A 16,130-nucleotide genomic window follows, 5' to 3' on the forward strand; every position below is an offset into this window, starting at 1 on the left:
ATCTCCATCTGTTATATTCAGGGACTCAGACTGGGCAGGACCTGCTCGGCTGGTGGAACCTCTAGTGTTAACTAACCACGTGGCCTTTGCTAAATGCTGCTCCCAATTTTTGAAAGGTCCCCCACCCAAGGCTTTCACCTGGGTTTTTAGTAGTCCATTGTACCTCTCCACTTTGCCTGCAGCTGGTGCATGGTAGGGGATATGGTACACCCATTCAATGCCATGTTCCCCAGCCCAGGTGTTGATAAGGCTGTTCTTGAAATGAGTCCCATTGTCTGACTCAATCCTCTCAGGGGTACCATGCCTCCACAGGACTTTCAAGGCCCAGGATGGTGTTACGGGCCGTAGCATGAGGCACAGGGTAGGTTTCCAACCATCCCGTGGTGGCTTCTACCATTGTGAGCACGTAGCGCTTGCCTTGGCGTGTCTGGGGCAGTGTGATGTAGCCAATCTGCCAGGCCTCCCCATACTTGTACTTGGACCACCAACAACCATACCATAGGGGCTTCACCCTCTTGGCTTGGTTGATGCAGCACACGTCTCACAGTTATGGATAACCTGAGAAATACTGTCTATGGTTAGATCCACCCCTCAGTTTTGTGCCCACTTAGAGGTGGCATCTCTGCCCTGATGACCTGAAGCATCATGGGCCCATGGAGCTAGGAACAACTCCCCCTTATGTTGCCAATCTAAGCCTATTTACGACACCTCTATCTTTGCAGCCTGATCTACCTGCTTGTTGTTTTGGTGTTCCTCACTAGCCTCACTCTTGGGGACATGGGCATCTACATGACAGGCTTTCACAGGTAGCTTCTCTACCTCAGTGGCAATGTCTTTCCACTCATCAGCAGCCCAGATTGGATTTCCTCTATGCTGCCAGTTGGCCTTTTCTGCCTTTCTAACCAACCCCACAGAGCATTGGCTACCATCCACGAATCAGTATAAAGGTAGAGCTTTGGCAACCTCTCTTTCAGCAATGTCCAGGTCCAGCTGAATGGCCTTGAGTTCAGTAAGTTGACTTGATCCACCTTCTCTTTCAGTAGCTTGTGCATCCTGTCATGCGGAGCTCCACACGACTGCTTCCCACTTCCAGTTCATCCCTATGATGTGACAAGAACCATCAGTGAAAAGAGCATAGCGTGTTTACTCTGCTGGTAGTTGGTTGTATGGTGGAACTTCTTTAGCCTGTGTCACATGTTCCTACTCCTCTTCGTCAGTGAGACCAAAGTTCTTACCTTCCAGCCAGCTTGTAATTGTCTCCAAAATCCCAGGGTGATTCAGGTTTCTAATAGGGGCATGCTGTGTGATGAGGGCAATCCATTTGCTCCATGGGGCATTGGTGGCATGGTGGGTAGAGGGAACTTTTCCTTTAAACATCCACCCCAGCACCGGTAGTCAGGGTGCCAGGAGGAGTTGTGTTTCTGTGCCAATCACCTCCAAGGCCACTTGAACTCCTTCACAGGTGGCCAAGATTTCCTTCTCTGTGGGAATGTAGCTGGCTTCGGATCCTCTGTGACTTTGGCTCCAGAATCCCAGTGGTCTGCCTCGAGTCTCCCCAGGCACCTTCTGCCAAAGGCTCCAGGACCAGCCACTGCTCCTGGCTACAGAGTAGAGCACATTCTTTACCTCCGGTTCTATTGTGACGGGGCCAAGGGCTACTGCATGAGTGGTCTCCTGCTTGATCTGGGCAGAGGCTTGTTGCTGTTCAGGGCCCCACTGGAAATTGTTCTTTTTGCAGGTGACCAGGTAGAGAGGGCTCACACTCTGGCTGTACTCATGTCATGGTTTGAGGCTGGCTCAATGCCAGTGCCCCCCATGAAAATATACTTTCCCTAGTGGCTTCTGTGAGATGTGATCAGGAACAGAGCAAAGCAGGCTCCAACTTAGGAATAAAGGAAACAAACTTTATTAATCACAACATCTAAAAAGGAACAGACACAAAACTAAGAATGAAAACCCTCCAAATACATTTCTCCTCCTCTCCCTCCTTTTCCTCCACAGCATGAAATAACACCATAAATTTCCACACCATCATCTCATATAAGCAATTTTCAGTTCATCATCACCCCTCAAATAATCAATTCTGAAGTCCATCAGGGAGACAGGAGTCCCGCCTTGCACCATAGGCTTCCCCCAGAAACACAACCGAAACCTCTTGTGATTCCATGTCACTTGTGGCACTGCCTGGAGAACATTTGCCCTTTTGACTTCTTCCCTCCATGTCCACTGCTCTCACCACTGCACATGGACCAGGACTGCTTTTAGGGTTCCCCATTTAAGGATGCTCCACCCAGTTCCAAAAGCAGCAGTCTCTCAACTTCGGGACACCAGTCCCCCCCAGATTTACCCCCTGGGACCGAGGGGCCTCGTGAACAGAGACCTTCCCCTCCACAGAAGACACTGGGCATCCCACACCCTCCTCAGCCATCTCTGTTCACTCCACTGCTTCACTCTTGGCTCCAAGGCATTGCCTCCCCCTAAATGCAGTCTCTGTGTCACAGGAAAAACATAGGTCTGTCCATGACCAAACAAGAAAGAGTCCAGCTCAAAGCCACTCCATCATCTCCTCCCACCTAGGACTCTTCTCACCTCTTCTAACATCTCTCACTTGCACCAGCTTTCATCACACTTGCCCATTTCCTCTGGCTTCATCTCTCTCTCACCTCATTCAGATTCAGGAGAATCAGTATTTGTAAGGTTTCCACTATTCAAGGAAGGGGTTAAAATCTTTGCCTCTGTCTGCCCAGGACTCCCACAGTGGCCTGGAACCTTCTCTCGCCCCATTCCCTGCTTCTGGCCGGCTGTGCTGCCAGTCCATGATACAGAATTTCAAGGCAGCACAGGCACTGGCTCTCTCTCTCTATCTCTCTCCAGGGGGGTAGGAGGGGGGCCCGATGCTTCTCAGGCTCCTCCACCCTTCCATCTTGCAAGGCCTTCGCCCCCCTCCTCTGCCCGAGGCTCCGGCCTACCTCACCCGGCCGCATGGCTTCCCGCCCCCAGCCAACCCCAGCTGGGCAGGGGAGCTCTGAGCTCCTTCACTGACGGGGACCAAAAGAGAGCTCTCCTGGGAGTTCTTGCTTTTAACCCCCTGTGTTCTCAGAGGCGGTCCACACCTTCAGTGGCCAAACCAGGTGCCAATATTCCAATCCAAGCACTGATTGGTTTGACCAAAACCTCCCAAAAAACTCACTTCCTTCTTAACCTGTGAGAGGTTGGGAGAAAATTTGCCCTGGTATCATTTTGTCACAGTATGTACCATTTGTAAAGTAACCCCAAAACCACATAGTTAGCATGTGATAGCTCTGAATCCATGTGTCTGCCTTGCAGTGGAAGTTAAAGATGCATTAAATCCTCACCTTATTAACCCATAAAGCAAACTGGATAACAGCCACAGCAGCCTTAGCTATGGTTAGCCTGTGTTCCCAGGGATGTCGGGGTGCTGCTGATGGGGCAGAAGGAAGAGCTCCAGGCCCTCTGTGAGGGTGAGTGAGGGCAGCGGGCTGTCAGTGGGGGCTGGCCGGGTGAGCTGCAATGCCTGGGCAGGGAGCTGCAATCCCTGCCCTGGCTGCGGTGGGCTTTGCTCCTTTTGTGGACAAGGGGTGGTGTGGGCAGAGCACACAGAGATTTTAGGGACATGGGTGAGGGGATTCATGGCCAGCACCTTGCAGCTGATCCCTTTGGCTGCTCTTGTCTTGTGGGCATGGCAAGAGCTGGGTGGGATGGCCCTGGCAGGAAGGTCTCCTTGGATTCCTGATGATCCAGGTTCTGACAGTGGCTCTGTTCCTCTCTCTTCCAGCCCCTCAAGCTCTGAGTGAAAACAACAGCCCCTCCCACATAAGCATATTTTTCAGGTGATGTTCCAGGGAAGAGCTGCAGAACTACTTTCATTTGCTGGCTCAGAAGAGCCTGTGTCTCTTTAAGATCTCCAGATCCCTTGGAAGGTGAGACCACCTGAGGACCAGAGGAGACCAGCTGGAGCTCCAGGCACAGCTGATGACTGGCACAGCTGAGCCTGTGGGAAGCTCCCATAGCTCCTGCCTTCTCCCTCCCTGCTGACAGCTGCCTCCCTCCAGCCCTCAGACCCTGCCCATCCCCTTTCTTCCCTCCCAGCTCATCCCTTTGCTTCACCTTCCCTTAATAAACAGTTTGGCTTCCTTGCTTTGCCTGCATCTCTGTGGAACTGATGCGATGCAAATCCAGAGCCCTGGGACACACAGGCCCCTCCTGCTGTTCTCTTCCACGCCGTGTTTTGTGCACAGACACAGAGGAACGAGGGCAGATCAGGCTGGAATGGTCCCTGTGCTGAAGGTCCAGTTCCACAACACTGTGCAGTTACAGATCTTGCTGAGCACCCTGGAGCCCCTGGACTTTGGAAGAGCCAAGCTGAGGATGCTCTGAACCCAGCTGTGAGGGATTCCATGGCAAGCATCCACAGAGGGCAAAGGAGCTTGGAAATGCTGGACGGTTTCAAGAACAGCTTCCTGAAAGCACAGCAGTGCTCCATCCCTTCACAGGATCACGAAGAGGGCAGAACCAGAGACCATCTGGGCTTAACAGAGAGCTTTGGGTGTGCCTAAGAGCAAATGAAGCAGCAGCACGGTGCCCAAGATTCAGAAGTGCAACCGTGCCAGTGCCCGGAGCCCTGTCAGACAGTGCTGGGATCTTGGGTGTGGTTCTGGTCCCCACAACCAAGGAATGGCAGCCCCAGCCTCAGACCCAGTCAGAAATCTAAGCAAGTGAGACCAGAGGGAGGGCACCCTTCCAGTTTCTCTGGGGCATGGCCTCCAAACAACCCCTGCTGCTTCTTCCTCTGCCTGTGTTTGGGGTGTGATGCTGGCAGAGCCAGCTAGGTTGTGCTCTGTGTTCCAAAGCCTGTTGGGTGCAGGCATGAAAAGCACTGTGTGCACAGTGGAGAGTCCTGGAAGGTGCTGGCAAGAGCATCCTGCGGGGACAGGGCTCTGGTGTCTGGCTGGAAAAGCCTGGTTTTGCTGCTGTGACCACAGGCAGGAGTTGAGGCAGCTGAAGAGGCAGCGAGCAGCCTGTGTTTGTAGAGAGCCTGGGGCTGCACGCCTGAACCTCCACCTGGAAACTCACTTGGGGAATACGAGCTAGAGCTGGAGTGCCTGTCCTGAAAGATCCTGAAGTCATTCAGCCTTGCCAGCTTTTCTAAAGGTGTTCCCCAGGAAAGCTACACATTTGGGGAAATGCCTTTGGAGGAAAGGGGCTTGCTTCTCAAGGAAAGTGCTTCCCAGGGAGCTCCCAGTGAGGTAGGTAAAAGTGTCCCTTTTGGCTCTCTGTGCTCCTTTCAGTCCTTGAGGCCTGTTGCACTTGGCAGAGGGGCAGGGCAGTGAATAGCGGGTTTGGCATCTGCCTGGACCTGTGGAGACCAAGCCAAGCACCTGCAGCAGGGTGTCTTCCCCCACTTTGGACAGAGGTGTGAGCAGGAGCATCTCTGTCCAGCCACAAGCTCCAAAACTCTCTGAGATCTGTGAATTAAAAGTCTTTATGCACACACTTTTCACATCTTCCCTGTCTGCTGTGTTTCAACTCTTGGCAAGATGCAATTGCCTCTTGCTTGGTGGAAGCTGCTGTGGCCCAGGGCCAGCACAGAGCTGGGCTGGCTGGGTCAGGCAGCATGGCAAGTCTTGGTGTGTCCCTGGCCTCAGAAAAGGCTTGGAAGCTTTGCCTCCCCAGGTGTCCTGCTCATTGGCTCTCCCTGTGCATCTTGGAGAGAACAAGGTAGGCATTTCTGGCAGCTGGGCATCAGCAGGCTTTAAACTGGGGCCGTGTTGTGGAGCGAGCCCAGCTGAGATACCCTGAGAGGAGCCCAGTGCTCCTTGCTCCCCTCTGCTGACTCATGAGCGTTTGTCTGGTTTTGGGATGACCCTGGCTGTGTCAGAGGGTGCTACGTGGACACGAGACAGCCGGTCCTGTCCCGCTGGGTCCCAGCAGTGCCTCGCAGCAGTCCTGCATCCACATCAGGATGCTGGCCAAGAGAGGTCTTGGAAGCTGAGGCAGCTGATTTTAAGCTTGTGCAGGTGCCTACATGTCAAGGCCAACGGTGTTCCCTCAGGAAACAGCAGTCCTGAGTGGTCTCCCTCATTCAAAGAAATTGGCCCTTTTACTGGCAGGGGTCCCCCTCATTCAAAGAAATTGGCCCTGGCAGGAGGGCAGGAGTCTGCCCCCCACTAAAATATTTCTCTGCCACGTATAAATTTCAGTGGGTTGATGTAGGAATTGCATCAAACACACCATCCATCTTTATGCTGCTGAGATGATTTGATTGGCAGGGGGTTCAAAATACACTGTGTCAGATTCCTATACTTGAAGCTGATGTCCAGATACTGGCCAGAAGCAGTCTCGATGCCCTAAAAAGCACAAAGTCTTCCTCATGCCTTCTCTGCACTGGGCTGATTCTGTATTTCCCCTTAGTTCTTCTGGTAGACTATGTCTAAAGCTTTTTCCCAAGTCACTTTCATGTCAAGTTAGGCCAGCCAGGTTTTTCTTATGCTAATTGGTGCTAAGTACTTATGTCTGTCTGTGCTAATTACTTGTTTACTAATGTGAATGGCTTGTGCTTACTTATGTCAAACAAAGGCCTTGTTTCATTGCCAAAGGTGCCTGAGGCCACCTGCTCCCTGTGGCACCTGTTGCTTTCCTGTGGAATGTTCTACCTGCCCTGAGAGTAAAGAGGGAGCTGGAGAAAGAGCTGGCCAGGCTGCTCTGGATCCTTGACCAGCAGTCCTGGTTAAGTGGAGAAGTCCGAGCTGAGCAAAGGTGCCAAAGGAACAGCCGTGCACAGGAAGGCTCGGTGGGAAGGGTGATCCAGGAACCACAGGCCTGGCAGCCTGAGCTGCCACCGGGGAAGGCCTTGGAGCAGATCCTCCTGAGGGCCATCCCACAGCACGTGCAGGGAACCAGGGCGTCTGCTGGAGGGTGGGAAAGCTCTGCGGAGGGACGGGGACAGCTGGGGGTCCTGGCGGGGTGTTAACAGCTTCTGTGGGGGAGTTTGGGGAGTTGGTGTTGGTGGGGTGTTGGAGAAGGCGTTCTCTGGAAGGTGAGAGGTCTTGGCTGGAATTTGAGTCAGTTTGAAGGCAGCATCTGTGGCTTGGCACAGCTTTGGTTACAGAGGGCAGAAAGACTATCTGTGACTTTTCCTCTTCATGGTCCTGATTCTCCTGCAGGGAACAAGAGGGGAGAGCTGTATTTTACTGGCCACTGAGATAACTGTACCAGGGGGAGGATTAGCCCTTTTGCCATCTACTCATTTGTTTGGGCTACTTTTGTAACACTCAGTGGACTTTCATTTCTTGAGAGCTTTTATTCCTTAAGAGAATTTGGATAATATCATCCTTTCACAGAAAAGGATGTTTGCAAACCAAAGAATGGCCCTTTTTTTTGCCTCTGTGTAGTGTTATGTTCTGTCAAGTGACTCTCAGTGGATGAGGTTAATGCAAATGAGTTGATGCTTTGAGATGGGAAGCAAAATTCCAATTCTTCACCTTCTCAGGTCATCCCAATCAATTTGGGAAGTTTGCAACTTTTTGGAACTACTTGAGTTGAGCAACGGGAAGTAAAGCTTTCCTGAAGTGAGGCTTGTTAAATGCCAGATTCTTCTGTGCCTACCCCACTAAGGTGTTTTTGTGCTGAAGGAAATTACTTCAATAAGAAAAATAATTTCAGGATGTAGGGCTTCTGATTGAGACCAAGTGTTGCCAGCAGTTGTTCCGGGTGCTCCTGCCAACAGCCCCTGCAGGAAGGAGCACAGCCCCTATTGCACATGGGCTTTGGCTGCCCCAGGCACAGAAGCCCCCCGGGGGCACAGGTCTCTGGGGCAGGAGAGGGACAGCAGCACTGCCAGGGCTCAGGGGGTAGCAGGTATGCTTGGGCAGGGACTCTGCCACACCTGCTGATGTCAGTGCTCCCCTGGCTCCAGGGGTCAGAGCAGCATTTGTGCCCTGGCCCACACGTTCCTTGTCTGGGTCACACCTGCGGGTTTAGGATGGCCAGCAGCCAGGACGTGTCCCAGGGAGGCCGTGCCAGCTTCTGTGGAAGGCCCCGTGCCCTTCCCAGAATGGCTGTGTTGGCAGCCCTGGGGGCTCCTTCTGCTGCCCTGAGCCCGCAGAGCAGGGCAGTGTTTGCTGATGGTTTGAGCCATTCCTAAAGACTCTGTCGGGCTGTCTCAGACACTTGGGACCAGGGATTCCTTCCAACCTGGACCACTTTGGGTGGGCTGGGGGTGGCCCCAGGGCAGGGGGCGGTGTGCGCAGGGGCCCTTTGTGACACAGTGCAGCATGGTCACCGTGGCATGGAACGGGTGTCCAAGAGCTCTTTGTGACACGTGGTGACATAGGAGCTGGAGGTGGCAAGACCACGCCACAGTGCTCGGAGCACACAACGGGACAGGACGGGACAGAGCGGTGCTGTGAGGAGCCCCTGCACAGCACACTCATTCGTGTCTGACCTGGAGGCTTTCCGAGACGTTATTTCTGCAGCTGACCTCGAGGCCAAACCACAGGACTTGCTGGGCCCTGGCCTTCCCGAGGCTTCTCTTCTGCAGGTGCCCTCGAGGGCAGACCGTGGGACTTGGTGTCCTGGAGGCATCTCCCATCCCTGCCGCCGGTGCCCTCGAGGCCAGACCACAATCCTTGACAGGAGTCTCCTGTCCTTGTGGCAGGAGCCCTAGAGACCAGAGTGCAGGACTTGCTGTCCTGCAGCCTTCCTGAGGCTTCTCTCTTGAAGGTGCCTTCCAGGCACGACTGCAGGACTTGCTGACTCTGAGGTTTTCCGAGGCATCTCTCCTGCAAGCAGCCACAAATCCAGTCACTGACATGGAGCAGAGACCCCCAAAAGTGCCCAAGCTGGCGTGGGTGGAGGAGGAGGAAGAAGGCCCTGGAGCTGCCCCAGCACAGGAGACTGAAGAGGTGGTGCCACTCGAGCTGCCACAGGAGGGTGAGTGGCAGAGCTGGGCCACAGGACTGGTGCCTGCAACCAGCTTGGCATCCCGTGGCATCCCATCCCATCCCATCCCATCCCATCCCATCCCATCCCATCCCATCCCATCCCATCCCATCCCATCCCCTGGGGACATGCCCATGGACAGGACGGAAGAGGGGCCAGGCAGACACCCCACAGCAGCCATGCTCCATCCTCTGGTGCATCCCAGGGCTGTCCCTGCCTGGAGAGCGCAGGGCTGGGCTGTGTTCTCTGGCCTCTCCCGCAGCCCCTCAGCTCTGGCTGCGCTCGCTCTTTGCCAGATGCAGCCGTGGGGCAGACACAAGAGCAGGACCCTGCCCGTGGCCGCTTCCGCAGAACAGCGCAGGTACCTGCAGCCATCCCCACCTGAGCTGGGCCTGCTGTCACCACGCTTGGAGCATTCTGTGGAACATCCCTGGCTTCTTGCCCTTCTCCTACAGCTGGTCTGCAAATTCATCAAGCGAATTCGGCAGGAAGAGACCAGCACCATGGGCACTGGGTTCAGAGCATATTCGCACATCTTCAAAACCAAGACCAGTGCTGCCCTGCTGAGCATGCTCGTACAGGAGGGGTTTTGCAATCCAAAGCAAGTAAGCAGCCTGTGGCCAGGTTTTGATCCTCCCAGGAAGTGCTTGGCCTCCCAAGCCACACCCGCTGGTCGCTGGACGCCTTTGAGGCCATGGCAGTGTGGTGAGAAGGGAAGCACTTCCCTGGGGAAGCTGGCAACATTCCTCCCTCTGGCAGCTTTCCAAGTCTCCCTGTGCCTTCTCCAGGTTCCCGCCATGGTGAGGTACATCCACCAGTGGCTCATGGCCAATCAGTTTGTAGAGCACCGGCTGAACAGGACCCTGCTGTATCTCACCAAAGCACAGCCAGCTGATGTAGTCATGACGCTCCTGCGTGTGGCCCCATCCTGTGACAGGTATGGGCCCACCTGCCCAGAGGGCTCAGGGCTCCCCAGCCCATCAGCCTGTACAGCCTCTCCCAGGTGTCTGACCAACAGAGACTTCCAGGGCCCTCTGGCTGCTCCCTTTGCCACCCTGGCACGTCAGTCCCCGAGCCTGCTGCCATGCCCCCTCGCTGCCCCTCAGGGGCCTGTCCCCACAGGGCTGGGCTGCCTGGCTGCTGCTGGCCAGGGACAGAGGGCAGAGGCAGAGCTGGCAGCCAGTTCAGGTCCCCACTGCTGCCCAAGCCATGGTGCTGTGTCTGAGACCCCCCTGAGACAGAGCTCTAACCCCACAGAGCTGCGTTGACCATGTGGAACAGCATCATGTGCTCGTCCAGGACTGCGGAGCCTGCGCTGCTGATACTCCTGGATGTGCTGAGGAGATGGCCCGAGCACAGCACGTGCACCTCGGATGGGGACAAAACAGGTGTCTTTGTCCTGGCTGTGAGTTTCTGCAACTGGCCTTTGCTGGCCCCAAAGCCGCCTCTCCAGCAGCTCTCCATCCTCCTTCCCCCACTGCATCTCCCTGCCTCAGGCGCTGGGCTGAAACCTGGCCTTGGGGCAGCTTCAGCGGCACCAGGCCCGGTGCTCCCCCTGCCTCTCTCCGGGCCTCTCCCTCCCCTGCTCAGGCCCTGCCACACGGACACCTCGGCACTGAGCGCTGTCTCGGGGGGCTTTGCAGGCAACTGTGGTGATGTGGAAGATCCTCCAGGTGCCCTGTATCCCACGTATTGTGATGGTGTATTTCCCCCGCCTCTTTGTGCATCTGCTCTTCCAAGTGCTCTTCAGCACTCTGGATATGCCAGAGGAGGTCCATACCTTCTGGAAGGGATGCCAGCAGCAATACGGCCTTGTCATCAGCCCCAACAGGTGCTCCATCCCACTCCTCCTGTCCCTGCCACATCCCTGGGCAGGAGCCAGTGCTCCAGCGTGATCTGGGCTTTGCTCTGCACGCAGGTTTGCAGTGCGGACCCTGATGTCCCTGCTCTGCCGAATGCAGCACGAGGATGTGGTGGTGGCAATGGAACGCAAGTGTGGCTGGGACACGCTGCTGTGTGCTGACACCCACCACTATGCCGTGGGTCTGCTGGCCAGGTGAGACCCCCTTCTCCCTGCTGCCTCTGACATTCGTGCACTGTGCCCAGGGAGCCCCACACAGTCCCTGTGGTCATGAACCACAGGGCCTTGTCACTGAGGGACAGCCAAGCAGAGTGGAAAAGGCTGGGAGAGGAGGGTGCCCATAAGGAGCCGCCTCCCAAATAGCCCAGGGCCCCGTGCAGGATGCTGGGGAAAGACCAGACCTCTGTGAGTCAGTCCTGGCAGAGGTCTATCCCCCAGCCCACAGTCTTGGTTACTTTTTCTCCTGCCAGGGAGATGTCCTGTGTCTCCATCCCCTTGCGTTCCCAGATCATTCGCTACCTGCTCCGGCTGCTCAGCACCCAGGAGCCACGCTGGGAGCTGCCTGCCCTGGCGTTCCTTGCGGAGGTGAGCCTGATGGCCAGCGCTGCCTCGCTGAGCTGCCTCCCAGCTCTCTGCCCTCTCGTAGCCACAGCTGCCCGCGCCCTGTGCTGCTGCCTGGGCCCAGCCCTGTACGGTTCTGGGCTCCTGCCGGCCGGGTCCCCTGACACTGCCCTGTGCCTTTCAGGTCCTCGAGTTGCTGGACTTGAGTGAACATGGTGCTAACAGACTCCAGCAAATCTTGTCAAGGCAGCTGCGGAGCAAGTGCAGGGAGAGGCGTCGCCTGGCACTCAGGGTCCTTTTTGAGATCATTGATGATCCCTCAATGGTGAGAAAGGGGCAGCGACTGAGGCTGAGCTAGAAAATACAGTCTCTTGGGCTTGGCTGGGCTCTGGGAACTGGGGCAGATGCTCCCAGCACTCTTGCCTCCCGGTTCAGCTGCCCGAGTGCTTCGGGACAGACCTTTAGCCTCTGAGCCCTGTGGCAGCAGGATGGATGGTGTTTCACAAACTTGTGTTCCACATAGAGCGAAAAAATGTGGAGCCTGACTGAAAGTCTTGTGGAGCTCCTGTGGGACGCAGATGGAGAGATAGTCAGCATGACAGTCATGCTACTCAGCTTTATCATCTTGGACAATGACATGCTGATACCCAGCCCCATGGCACTGCAGCTGGTTGAGGCGCTCCTGCCACTCTTTGACCATGTAAGGCTTGCTGCCCCCAGCCACGGGCACTGGGTGCTGCCCAGACACTTTTTGCCCTGTGGATTTGCAGGCTGCGCCAAGCTGAGCCCTGTGCAGCTGATGCTGAGGTCTTTTTTTCTTCCTTTCATACAGGAGAATAGCCAGGTGCAGCTGCTCTCCATACTGCTCTTCCGAACATTGGTGACTCTTCCACAGGAAAAGGAAAAAAAGGCCCTGAAGACACACCTGCGCCAGAGCCTGCTGCCACTCTTCTTCCACTGCCACGATGAGAATCAGCGTGTGGCAGAGGTGAGGACTCATGGGCTGCTGCTGTCCCCCTGGCAGGGGGCTCGGCTGCCTCCTGCCCTGGAGCCTGCCAGGCTGCAGCCTCCTCCAGGCCTTGGCACAGGGACGTGGATCCTGCACCCTGGGCTGTGGGGTCATCTCCGCTTCTCTGCTGCTCTCCAGGCCTCTCTGGAAACGCTGCTTTGTGTGGTGGAGTTCCTGAAGAGAAGCGATCTTGAAAAACTGGTGAAGGACAAGAAGCTGTGGAAGTTCACTGAGTGCCTGGTAAGGACGGGCTGGAAGCCCCAGCCTCAGCCTGGAGAAGGCCCCTGAGCGCGGTGCTCAGTGTGCGGCGCTGGCAGCTGTGCCCCTGCCCGCTGCTGCACCCAGAGGCCGGGCGGGCTCTTCTCCAGGCTCCTGTGGGCCCGAGCCGGGGGCCGATGGAGCCTTGACCCAGCGGGGCTGCGGGATGGGATGGCAGTGCGGCTCCCCGGGCAGCAGCTGGCCCTCTGCCCCCTCCAGAGCCTGGCACCAGCGGCTGCTGGCCGCGCCTCAGGGCTGTGCGGGCAGGGGAGGCCGGGGCTGGGCGCAGGGAGCGCCTGGCTGAGGTGCTGAGCCCGCGCCAAGCCTTCCCTGCTGCTGATCTCTGCAGCTGGCAGAGGACACGAGCCAAGCGGCCGAGCACCTGCGCCGGGCCCTGCCGTACCTGCGGAACCCACAGGAGTCCCTGCGAGAGGCGGCCATCAGGTTCATGGGTGAGCCACGAGCCCATGGCCATTTTATCTGCTCCCTCCCCGCCCCGCCACAGCTCGGGCCCAGCCCTGCCCGCTGCCCCGGCAGTGCCGTCCAGGCCCGGCACCATGGAGCCCCGCCTGGCTCAGGCACTGCTGCTGCCCTCTGGCAGCTGTGCCCTCGGGCGGCAGCGTGCAGCGTGGCCCGGGCTGAGCCCTGCCGGGCCAGCAGGGCGTGTGGCCACAGCGCCGGCAGCGCCGCTGGCAGGGAGCTGTGCCGCTGGCGCCGTGACAGGCTCTGTGTTCACAGGCATGGCTGGGCGGCACCTGAGGGGGAAGAGGGAAGAGCTCCAGCTCATCTGCAGCGGTGAGTGAGGGCAGCGGGCTGGCAGCGGGGGCTGGCGGGGGCAGCTGTGAGCCCTGCCCCGGCTGCCAAGGGCTCTGCTCCTCGTGCGGACGAGGGGCAGTGTGGGCAGAGCACACAGAGATTTCAGGGCCATTGGGGCATTCGTGGCCAGCAGTTTCGGGCTGATCCCGTTGCTCCCTGCTCCCTCCTTTCCATGGCTAGAGCGGGCTGGGATGGCCCTAGCAGGGGGCTCTCCTCAGGTCCCTGCAGATCCAGGATCTGACCATTGCTCTGTTCCTCTCTCTTTCAGCCCTTGAACACCTGACAGAGGACATCAGCAGTGCCGTGTCAGATGCAGCACTTCAAACATTGTATGTCCTCCGGGCACTACAGAGTGGGCGATATTCCATCTTCCAGAGGCTGCAAAATCAATTCCACAGGGCATGGAGGACACGGCCTCGTCTGTCAGGGCTCGGCTGGCTGTGCTGCTGGAGCTCTGCAGAGAGCTGATCCCAGAGGCTCTGTCTGCTGGGCTCACCTGAGCCAGCAGGAATTTTCCATTTCTTTGAGATTATTCTTTTCTTCTTCTTGTTTTTTCCTTTAGTATATGAATATAGGATGTGTTGTAATAAACAGACTCCCAGGAGCTTTCTTTTGCTGCCCAGGGTCTGCAGGGCATAGGGGAAGAGGGGGAAAAGGGTGTCTGGGCTCAACAAGCTGCCCAGGCGTGCAGTGTTGCAGATAAAATGGCCAGAAGCCCCTTGGCCTTTGGTGGGTCTGCTGAAGCCTTAGTGCTGCCAACAGAGCAGGTGGGCAGAGGCCGGAGCTGCAGGGATCCCTGTGAGACTGGTACCTGGAGATGGCCACAAGCCCTGTCCCAGGCAGGAACCGCCATGTGTGTCCTCCTGCCTGTGTGCTGCTGGCTGCATTGCTGAGGGCTCCCAGGTGCCTCTGGATGGGGCTCCTCTGGAGCTCCTGGAGGGCTGCGGCGCTGCTGCCGGGCAGCTTGGCCGGGCTGGGGGAGACCCTGAGGGGATGAGGCCATGAAGGGATGAGGGGCAGCAGAAGCCCTGACAGGACAAGGCAGTGGGAAGGCACAAGGCGGGTGGGTGAGGGACTGGGTGGCTCTAACATTGGCCCGGGGGTGGCAGTGGGTTGGAGACAAAGAGACCACTCACCCCGATTTTCATCTCTGCAAACAGAGAGCGCTTATTCTCAAGCCCTTCATTATAAAGAGCCTTTGAAAAACCCAGTCTGGAAAATGTCATGGGTCTGATCTCTACGCCCCTTCAGATTCTGGGCAGTGAAATGCTGCAGCCTTGGGAGAGATGTGACTGGGCGAGGCCCTGTCAGTCACACCAGGGGCTGGTACCGTCACACAGTACAAGCCAGCCTGTGCTGTGACACACGGCAACAGAGTGCAAGGCACAGCTCCGGGTGCTCCCCATGAACCTCAGCTCTGGGAGCACTGTCTGCCCCAAGCACCAGGGGCTGCAGTGGGAGCCCGGCTGGGCTCTGCCCTGGGGCCATCCTGCAGGGACAGCTGGAAACAGGGAGCATTCAGCTGCCACAAACAGCCAAGCCAGGGCTGCAGGGCAGCTGCTCCAGCCCGGACTGCACTGCTGTGTGCTGTGCTCTGGGGCTGGGGCTCCCCACACAGGGGACTGGTGTGCCAGAGGAGACAGAGAAGCTTCAGCTTCAGCCTCACTAAGGTGGGTGCATCGGCTGGGAAGAGTGGGGAGGCTCAAGGGGATTCACAGAGTTCATCCTGCTGCAAGGATGAAGGGAGTGGGAGCTGAGCGGTGAGGAGAGCTGAGGGCTGGAGAGTGGCTCTGAATGACACTAAAATGCCACTGGACCTCTGAAACATTGCTGCTCCTTAGCCAGTGACAACATGAGTCCCTAAACTTGGGGCTCGGCCTTCCTTGTGATCAGGGACATCAAGATAGGCAACAGAGTGATGGAGACAGCAATGGGCTGGGAATTCACTGGGGGAAAAAAGGGAGCAGTTGAGAAGTAAAAGGCAGGTGGGGGAGAGAACTGTTCAGAGAAGGGCTGAGCTACAGCTTGAGCAAGCAGAAAAATGTCATTTGGAGTCCTCCCAGATTGATTTGATTTCAGAAGGTATTGAACAAGTTTAATTTTTGGGAGGTGTCACTCTGCAAACTTGAGCTGTGTTGCCAAAATGCTCAAGCAAGTCTGTGCTGCAGGTGACACCATTTCTTCTTTGGCTGATTCCGGCCCGGTGCTGAGCTCCAGCAGAGCCCTGGCAGAGCCCAGAGCAGCCTCAGCATCCACAGAGCCCGGCTGCAAGGAGAGAAAGCAGAAACTGCCCGTCAGCTGAGGGCTCCTGTCCCCTTGTCCCAGCTGCCCGTGGTGCCCAGGCCATGCTGGCTGTGCCCAGAGCTGTGCCCACAGCTGCCCATCAGTGCTGCCTTTGGGAGCAGGGCAGGAGGGCAGGACATGTGCCCAGCCTGCAGCCAGCCATGGCACATCCACCTGCTCAGCAGCTGCCCAGAGCAGGATGCTCCTGTGCTCGCTGCCATCTCCCAAAAGCTCTGAGCCCACCCTGCCAAGCAGACGGGGACCCACCTCATGCCATCCATGGCTGGAAGAAAAGCTGGTCCCAAACGATGTCCTCAGCCTGCTCCAAGGGCACGGCCCATCCACGCCGCAGCTGCTCCCAAGAACTTCCTGATCCAGACT

At 56.9% G+C, this 16,130-nt stretch overlaps 1 long non-coding RNA gene across 1 annotated transcript; it reads left to right on the forward strand.

The window, feature by feature from the left end:
• The first annotated feature begins 3,056 nt into the window (after positions 1 to 3,056).
• LOC135306076 (uncharacterized) lies at positions 3,057 to 4,456 on the forward strand. The gene is made up of 3 exons (XR_010366945.1): positions 3,057 to 3,482; positions 3,797 to 3,941; positions 4,146 to 4,456. It is a non-coding gene; the product is annotated as an uncharacterized LOC135306076 (long non-coding RNA).
• Positions 4,457 to 16,130: the final 11,674 nt, after the last annotated feature.

Source organism: Passer domesticus, chromosome 8 (genome assembly GCF_036417665.1).
Source record: "Passer domesticus isolate bPasDom1 chromosome 8, bPasDom1.hap1, whole genome shotgun sequence".
NCBI lineage: Eukaryota > Metazoa > Chordata > Aves > Passeriformes > Passeridae > Passer > Passer domesticus.